Raw genomic sequence first — 9,796 nt, forward strand, 5'->3', positions numbered from 1 at the left:
CACTCTCTTTGTCTGATCATGTAAATAAAGCAGACGGATCTCTCATTATCTGAGTTAAAACTAAAAACATGTTACATGTTAATTGATTTATCTTTTTGTCAACCGTTGATATGACTTACAATGTGAATTTTATTTAAAACAAGCAAGGTATGTTTTTTATTTAGTTTATAATAAACTATCAAATGTTATTAATTTGCTAATTAATTAACCAACAAAGGTTATGTGTCCTGTATCGACATATCGATGATAAAAAAATTTTAACAAGTTTTTTTTGACCATCTGAAATTTTCAGTTGTGATAAAAAAAAAGTTTTTGTTGTTTATAACAAATAATAATTATTGAAGTGAAGTGAATAGCATTCTCGTGCCATCACTTTATGGAATAAATTATGTAATATGGAAAATTCAGTCCAAGATGACACTAATGAAAGATGGTGACTTGGGAATTGTGGATGGAATAGAACTTGCTTCCCAACAGAGCCTTGATGTACAAGCACACAGAACGTATATGCTAAGAAGAGACTCTGCATTAGCCACAATTGTTCTCTCCGTGAAAACGTAACTGTTATATTTAATTAGAGATCCGACTGATCTCAAGATCGTTTGGAAGAAATTGACAGATCAATTTCTAAAGAAAACATGGGCTAACAATTTAGCGTTAAGGAGAAAATTATATTCCCTTAAATTAAAAGACAGTGGCTCTGTTACTTAACACATCAAAACGATGGTTGAGATATTTGATGAGTTGGCAGTAATTGTTGATTTAATAAACAAAGAGGACAAAGTTTGTGACAGCACTTGAAGCTAATCAAGAGGTTCCTAAGTAGATTTTTGTAACAGAGTGACTATTACGTGAAGAATAATAATGCTGAATTGAAAACCATGACTTCAAAACAATACATCAGCAAAAGGGGACTAAATGTTATCATTGTGGAAAAGCTGGACATATTAAACGTGATTATCGACTGCTGGGCGAAGCTACTGAGGAAAATTTGAAGCTAAATTATCCAAAAAGGAAATTGTACTTCCCTAAGAAAATGCATGATAATTCAAAGGTTATAAGACTTTTCCACATAATATGTCGTCTAAGAATAAAATTACAGACTCGATTGTGAACTCTGATGCTACGTGCTACATGTGTTATGATATAAAGAAATTTATTAATTTCCAAAAATTGGATGTGTCAGAAAAAATATCCCTTGGTGATGGATTATCAGTTGAGGCATTATGAGTTGCAACAATAGAATTAAATGGAAAAAAAAGGAAAATAACAAAGATGCAAGTTGTATGAGACTCAATACGTTCCCAAATTATGTTACAACTTATTACGTGTGTTGAGAGCTACTAAATCTAGGAAGACCTGCATATTTACTGAGACAGGTTGTAAGATTTTGGACAAACAGAAAATAATAGTTACATGCTAAAAAGTTGGGAGCATGTACTATTTGAACTACAATAAACTAAAGGAAGCAGCCCATACAGCAACTCATGCAGTAACACAATTTCCAAAATCTGGTGGAAGACGAAACACTCAATGTCTCAGAATTGTGCATAACGATGTTTGTGAAAGTGATTTTTGAAATGTGAAAACCAAAACAGAAATTTCACCGGAAAAACAAGTTTTTACTAATTTATCACCTCAGTCCAAAATGGAGAAGTCAATATCTATGACTGGTTGAGAACGTTGCCAGTATATAGAATGGGAAGCCAAAAGAGAATGTGTAGACAAAAGAACGAATTAATCAGCAGAAATCTCCCTCAGACGAATGGGGGAGGGAATGGGTTGCGAAAAAAAATTTCCACAAAATTTTAAGGAAGGTTCACAAGACAAACATCAAGAACTAAATCATCGACCAGCTGGTCAAATTGGCAGTGGCCACTCTGACCAAGGCAAAAGAGATGACTGTCAAAGAGGTGACATGCCCGGATCCAAAAGAAAAAAAAATGGAGAACTAAAGCAAGCCAAAGTTGGAGAAAAAACAAAGAAGGCCAATAAACTATTGTGTAGAGAGTCATAGCATTAGCGCAACACCGTGCAACCACATTTTTTAAACCTTGCCAATGACTCCCATAAAGTTGAATGTACTCGTGACTTTTTCATTGTGAAAACTGATAATCCACTGATGCCAAAAGTGACGTTGAAGTTAACTACTCTGATAGCCTTAAAAATGAATATCTGAATTAAATCAAATTTAACAAATTCCTGGTATTTACCTCTGATATATCTTTATTTATTTATATAAAAAAATTGTAGGTTTTAAACTACAATTTTTTATTTGCTCTATCTAGTATATATAGAGCAATTTTATTTGGCTGGAATTGTCTTATATAAAAATATTTCTCCCGAACACTATTTTGTAAGACTGTGAACCACCAAATTAATTAATCTGTGATTTAATGCACCTCGTTATTCATATATATATATATAATAAATTCCACAGCCAAACAACGTCGCAGCTCACAAGAGCCATGACAGTCAAAGAACCGGAAGTCCAAGACTCGAGTTTCGCCCTCATTTGGGCTCATCAGTAAGACACATCCGAACTCAGGATTCGAAACCCGAGCCTCTTGCATGCAAGGCAAGCACTCTACCAACTAAGCAAACGCCCTGCTCACAAGAATTTCTATTAACCAACACAGATCAAGCAAGCCGTGCCGAAATCCGACTGTGAAATGAACCTACTTCGTCTCAACAAGGGACGCGGTCATCCAATCAGCTAATAACTCCAAGCTGATGTCTCACAAGTAGGAGTTTAACTTGAAAGGACGATGCCATCCACCAATGCTAACCAAGCGAGCAACTACTGATAGGATTTTCAGAATGTGAGAGATTGTATATAATAAATTCCACAGCCAAACAACTTATATATAAGAGCAAATAGTTAATAAAACATGTTAAAAAACACTTTGAAAAAGAGTTAAAACCATATTTAATTTGAAAAGGAGTAACTAAATAAGTGGATAGTCCTTAATCCACAGAGTTTCGAAGAAATGCTTTCCTTCTCATCAGAGGGTAGGATTTAGCAAAATGCTGGATCTGATTTTGCTTGCAAAAGTATTTGATGAAACTGCAAGTAAGTCAAAGATCTTACTTGATAACAAAAAGTGAAGCGGAGGGAAAATGGTGAAGAAAAAGGTGATTTCACGTGAATAGATAGTCTGGTAAAAGGTAAAGTATCCAATGACGGTAAAATTCAAAAATGCAAATCCAAGAAAGTTAGTTAAATTTTCATTCATGCAAGTAAAATGCAAGAGAATCACGTAATTGGAAGATGGTCCAAAATAATCCAAAAGGCCGAAATCCGTGGAATAATTCACAAATATGTACTAGGAAAAGAGGAAGGAATTCCAATAACATTATTAAAAGAAAAATAAGATATGCGTTAGACTCGGTTGCCGAGACAGGGCGTAATATATCTATAATATAAAGCTGAACGTGTGTATGTGTGTGTGTGTGTGTGTGTGTGTGGTCACAAATAGGTTCCTATATGGTTTACTATTTTAATAAAACTGATTATATATAATGATAGAAGATGTATCGAGGATCAGGAAGGATCTGGCAGAACGGTGGTTCATTAAAATTGTGGGGTCTGCGGTCGCGCCTGGTCCACAAAGTATGGAAATAAAAAATGAAAAAAAACGTTTACAAGGGTTTTTGATATAGATGTACATAAGAATACTTTGATAAGTATGTTTCAACTTTAATAGTGATGGTATAATAAAATTGTGGGGTCTGCGTTCGCACCTGTACTCCATGGAAATATGGCACAAGCTTTAACAAAAACTTTTCATTTGCGTAAGTATACTTTGATGATTATGTTTCAGTTTGAAGAAATATGGTATCATAAAATTATGGGGTGTTTGTTCTCGCCTGACCTCCATAGAATGTAAATATGTCACAAAGTTTAACAAGGTTTTTAAAAGGGGTGAGGGTCCACAATAACACCTTAACTTTATTCTTAATTCATGTTAGCTTTTATTTATTTTTTTGTGTTGAATCATAGTCAATAAAAGTTCAATTCATAAATTCACGTTCTTATTAAAGTGAAAGCCAAGGAAAAAACGTCGGAACTTTAGACAATTCTCAAAACAAATTTTGCATAACTCTGTTTTTTTCCTCCTCCATTTGCATGTGGCACTCTTTCGAAAATAGATAAATAAATAAATAAGAAAAAATTCTCGACACAAATTTAGCATAACTCTGTTTTTTCCTTCTCCATTTGCACATGGCGCTCTTTCGAAAATAGATAAATAAATAAATAATAAAAAATAAGAACGTTACTTGTTATCGTGTCAAAAGAAGAAAAAATCCTGCTCTCGTGATTACGTGTCTTTTTAAAAACATTTACATAACCTTTTTATTTTTATTTATATATATCTGTTTAAGCTTTTTTTTTATCAGTGTACTAGAAGGAATTCAGTTGATTACAACCCTTTCTGCGTGTTCTTTACATTACAATAGTACAACCCTGAATCCGACGGCGCAATACTGCACCGTTCAATACTGTAAAACTGAAACTACGCTGTTCTGCTTGAAAAGGGCGCCATTTTCTTCTTATTCATATTTATATCGATTCTTTGCTTTAAAAAACTAAAGTAATTACGTGTTTACTTTTTTAATACCCCATTTTGCTGTTTCGGATTATTTTACTAAAGTAAGTAAAGCTTCATTATTTTTCAAAACTGTTTTTGTTTCTTTGTTTTTCGATATTTCGTCGATATTATTTAGTAGAGTGTTTAGCAGAAAAGGCAGCAAACGACTACCCGAAAAAATAAATATACAAGAAATAAATGTTACCATAGTCAATAAAAGTTCAGTTCATGTTTTGTTTTTTTGTTTTGAAATAGTTTTTAATGCTCTTTACTTGAAATAATTTCAGCGAACCGGAATTAAAACAAAATTTGAGGCGATAACTACTTAAATGAATTTTTTTATATAAACTACACATGACATAATCGAATATTCCTCAAGCACAAAATAACGGAAAACATTAAAATATGTTTATAAATATTCCTTACGTTGACGGAACTCTCTTAAATTGTTAACACAGAATGCTTAGGTGCCACTCCTTCAAATTGAAAACGAGGCTTTCCATTTCAAAGTCGCTGCCATTTTGATATTTTTAAAAACCGGTTCGTGAATTAAAAATAAAAAAAATTTTTACAAACTACTTAAAAATACAAACCAATGAACCTTTCTACAATAAAAGTAACTTTTATTGACTATGATAACATTTATTTCTTGTATATTTATATTATTATATATATAATATTTTCTCTTTGTAAGGAAACATCATTTTGTTAGTCACTCTTAGCTACGAATGGAAACAAAGTTGATATAAAAAAATATATTTTCGCGAAAATTATCTTTACTTTCATCATATTTTGCTTAGGGTAAAATTTTTGAGTATCAAAACCTTTGTCTTTACAACCCCCTCCTTTTCATAACTTATTATACTTTGATCAATCACAGTCCATTTTCTGTAGGCTGTTTTTGAACCCAGTCAACGACGGGTACTTTTGCTAGTATATATATATATATATATATATATATATATATATATAGTAAGTTATAAAATATATATGGCGATTAAGCTACACAGAATATTCCGCGTTTCATCCACGCTAGGATTCCTCAGACTAGCGTGGATGAAACGCGGAATATTCTGTGTAGCTTAATCGCCATATATATCTTATAACTTACTACGTAGCTCTACATAGTATTGAGCACCGTTGAAGTAAATACTTAAAGTTTACGCATAAAATTATACTTTCGTATATTAATTTATGTGACTAAACGAAGTATATATATATATATATATATATATATATATATATATATATATATATATATATATATATATATATATATATATGGCTAACAAAGGTTGAAAACAAAGAATACTTTTTAAGAATGAGTTTCTTTGTGAATGAGTGTCTGAAAGGCAATAAAAGCTTTGGTCAATACAAAAACATGTAAGGCTGAATTTTGAGTAATGCAAGAATGGGCAAACAACATGTTAAAATCTCCTAGGAAGTGTGAACTCTTTACAGAGAACCTGAAATACAAGGAAGACACCAAGAGGGAGCAAGCAATTAGCTGAGTAAATGAGGAAGGTTTAGTCAACAATTAAGTGCCATGAAATATCCACAGCACAGAAGAGTGGTGACTAAGATTTTCCTTACTTAACTGGAGATCAATTAAATTTTATTTATACTCTTATAGACATTTAAGTAGATTCTAAATAATAATCTGGTAATTTCACACAGACTTTTCTGATTAGCTCCAAAATACACATCTTCATTTATTGATGCAATCAGAAATCTGCACTGAATCATACATGGACAAACGATTTTAGGCACTTTTATTTTGACCCTCAAAGGGTAAACGTCCACCGCTACGCATGCCACATCTCTTTCTAATACTAATTTTAGAATTCCATTTTTCCTGTATGAAAGAAAGAAAGAAAGAAAGAAAGAAAGGGAAATTTCTCATCGTTATTTCTTCCATTTTAATTTAAAATTTTATTTTCAATTTACATTGACGTGGATGATTTAAATGAATAAATGTGAACGTTGGGCTCATTTCTTGCACTAACAGTAAAGTGAAAATGCCTTATTTCAGAGTAAATCAACGTTTCACAGTAGACATTTTTTGTACAGATCGCTTTTGCACACCAGAAATGGGTTGCACGTTGGCCATGGAAGTACAAAGTCAATTTCTTTCACTGAGAACATAATGAGAATTGAAGTATAGTTTTACAGATGAATACCCTTCTTAACGCCAACCTGTTACAGAGCAGGTATCTCTATTTTTTATCAAAATACAATCTCTTAGTGAGTTATCAGACAAGATGAATAGTTTACACCAGACTGGGTCAATCAGTTAGGTTTTCAAACTCCTAATACTTGCCATTCTTTTACAAATATTGAATTTCATGACAACATATCTGATTAGGATGTGTCCTACACTACCCTCTAGAATAAATTTATTCAGGACTGCTCATTGGTTATTCGCAGCTGGCATATCTGAAGTAAAAAAACAACAACAAAAAAAACAAAACAAGGCTACAATGTTTTTAGCCTCGATTTCAAATAAAGATATATTCATAACGTGTTCAGCCTCGTTTGGAAAAAAAAATATGCACAATCCCTTTTATCAAATACGAGTAACATATTGTCCGGATGTCTGTTTTAAAAATTTATTGAAATAAATGCAATATTTGCATTTAGCCTAAGAAGGAAGAATTATTTGCGGTAATTTACAAATTCAAGGGTGTCAATTACTTACAGTGAAATGGGTTTCATGCTTTAGCAAGAAAAAAAAAATTAAATAAGTTAATTTTCATTCTTCTCTCTTTATCAAAAACTAAATGAAACTTCATTGAGCAAAGTTTCTGTCCTAGAACTGCTTTTCTATAGATCATAATACCACAGGGCTGCTTCTCAACTGACTACAACATGCCCACTTTCAAGTCCAATGTAAACAAACTTTTGTTGAGTCGCCCCCCCCCCTTAAATAATCTAATTCTTCAATAACCACCATCATTATTAATCATCATGGTATTATCTCACTATCCCTCTGGCACTCACTCATTCCTTACCTTTGAGTAACTTTTAGGCCATGATAAATGATAATAAATAAGTATGAAGTTGACTGATAAACGTGTTGTTAGTCTTTCTCTATTGCTATTTCCATGGTAGGTGTTTGACTGAGCTCAAATCTCTGCCCTCTTGTAAAGCATTCACAGCAAGAACTCGAATTCCGACCACTACTACAAAAAAACTTCTTCCTCTGTATACCCAAAACCGAATTATATGATGGCTGCGACATGGAAGTGGTGGATGTGTGATAGCCACTCAATTTTTCCAGAAAAAGCAGAACCAAATTAAAAAAAACAACAAAAAAACAGTTGATCATGGCAGGAGTAAATCGATTAACTTTATGAGCATGCATATATATATATATATATTAGTTTAAAGTCACTTAATTTTTATTATTTTTTATCCATCTAGCAATAGTTCAGACGGTAATAACAAAGGCTGAAGCACTAAATAATGACTAACACTGAAACGCTAAATGTTTTGGTTTGGATTCCAGCAGATGGCATTGATGGCATTTTTTATTTCTATTTAATTTTTGAAATCATTACTAATATATATATATATATATATATATATATATATATTACACATTAGTAATTTATAAAATATATATGGCGATTAAGCTACACTGATTATTCCACATTTCATCCACCCTAGAATTCTTCAGGCTTATAAGCCTGAAGAATCCTAGAGTGGATGAAACGTGGAATATTCAGTGTAGCCTTATCGCCATATATATTTTATAAATTACTAACTAGCTCTACCTACGTATTGAGCACTTTTGAAGTAAATACTTAACGCATAAATTTATACTTTTGTATATTAATTTTATGTGAGTAAATGAAGTAGGTATATATATATATATATATATATATATATATATTGTACCCAATATAATAATCAATAGAAAATTTGCTATTTAATTATAAATGCAAAATCTGCATGTATTAAAATATAATATTTATGTGTATTTATGACAAGGCAACGCCGAGTGGCCTGCTAGTATATGTGTGTGTGTGTGTGTGTGTGTGTGTGTGTGTGAGATCGGTTCTCATCAGATCACTAAAGTTAAGCAACGTTGAGCCTGGCTAGTACCAGATGGGTGACCATTTGGAAATTCTAGGTGTTGTATTTGTGCTCTCTGCTTATCTCGGCATTGTTTCCAGTCATCCTGAACCTCCTCCACTTGCCACGAGTATTTAACAACGCCGACTCAGGAGAGGTATGGTTGGAGATTGTGCAACTCTTGTCACAAAAATTTCACACACAGGCAACCTTACGGTAGTTATCTATAGTCTATCAAAACTGAACGAAGCTACTATGTGTGTGTGTCATAAATTATTAATTTAAATTGAATTGTATTCTTTGTCTTGCATATAATAAAAATTCTAGATTTGAAACTTAACCATTTCACGTCATAGAATTTAAATTACCAATATTTTTATTTATTTGCTCTATCTGGTATATTGAGCAATTTTTTATTTAGCTGGGATTGTCTTAAGAAAATATTACAGTCAATAGTATTTTGTAAGACTAATAATCACTGGATTTCCATACCAGTAGATCTATTGCATTACACTATTCTGAAGTGTGTGCATGTGTCTGAATATATGAGAGAAAGATAGGATTGCTTTTGTATACTAAGATTTCTTCTTTTGAATTAATGTCTATTGGGCCATTTTACATAGTAATTTTTTATCAAAAAAGAAAAAAAAAGCCACTTGAATGATTAAAATATACTTATGTTTTAGTTTTTTTAATTCTTTAAAACTTTAATATTTATCCTTCTGGAGTTGTTTTTTTTTTTTTTTTTTTTTTACTCATGTTCACCCCTTACAAAGCATATCGCCACTTGGACGTAAGGGGCTACTATTTGGGGCCATGTCTAGGAAAGATTAACAAGATATTTGTTTATGTTACATTTGAACTTCTGCATAAAAGTACAGACAGGGAAGCAGGCAGCAGGAAGGGAATTTCAAAGTTTAGCTGTTCGAGGGAAGAAAACTATTAGAATAGAAAACTTTTTGGCATTTAGGGACAACAACAGTGAAATATTCTTCAACGGGAAACCAAAATTTATAAAATAGTTTTACTTTTTGTACAATAATTTGGACTATTTGGTCGCTTTCTTTTGCAGCATATCAAACCATTTTGGGTTATTTAATGTCAAATTCGGTAATTTTGGAAAGTTT

The sequence above is a fragment of the Euprymna scolopes genome, chromosome 2, assembly GCF_053919585.1.
Source record: "Euprymna scolopes isolate OS-2025 chromosome 2, ASM5391958v1, whole genome shotgun sequence".
In the NCBI taxonomy this organism is placed as follows: domain Eukaryota; kingdom Metazoa; phylum Mollusca; class Cephalopoda; order Sepiida; family Sepiolidae; genus Euprymna; species Euprymna scolopes.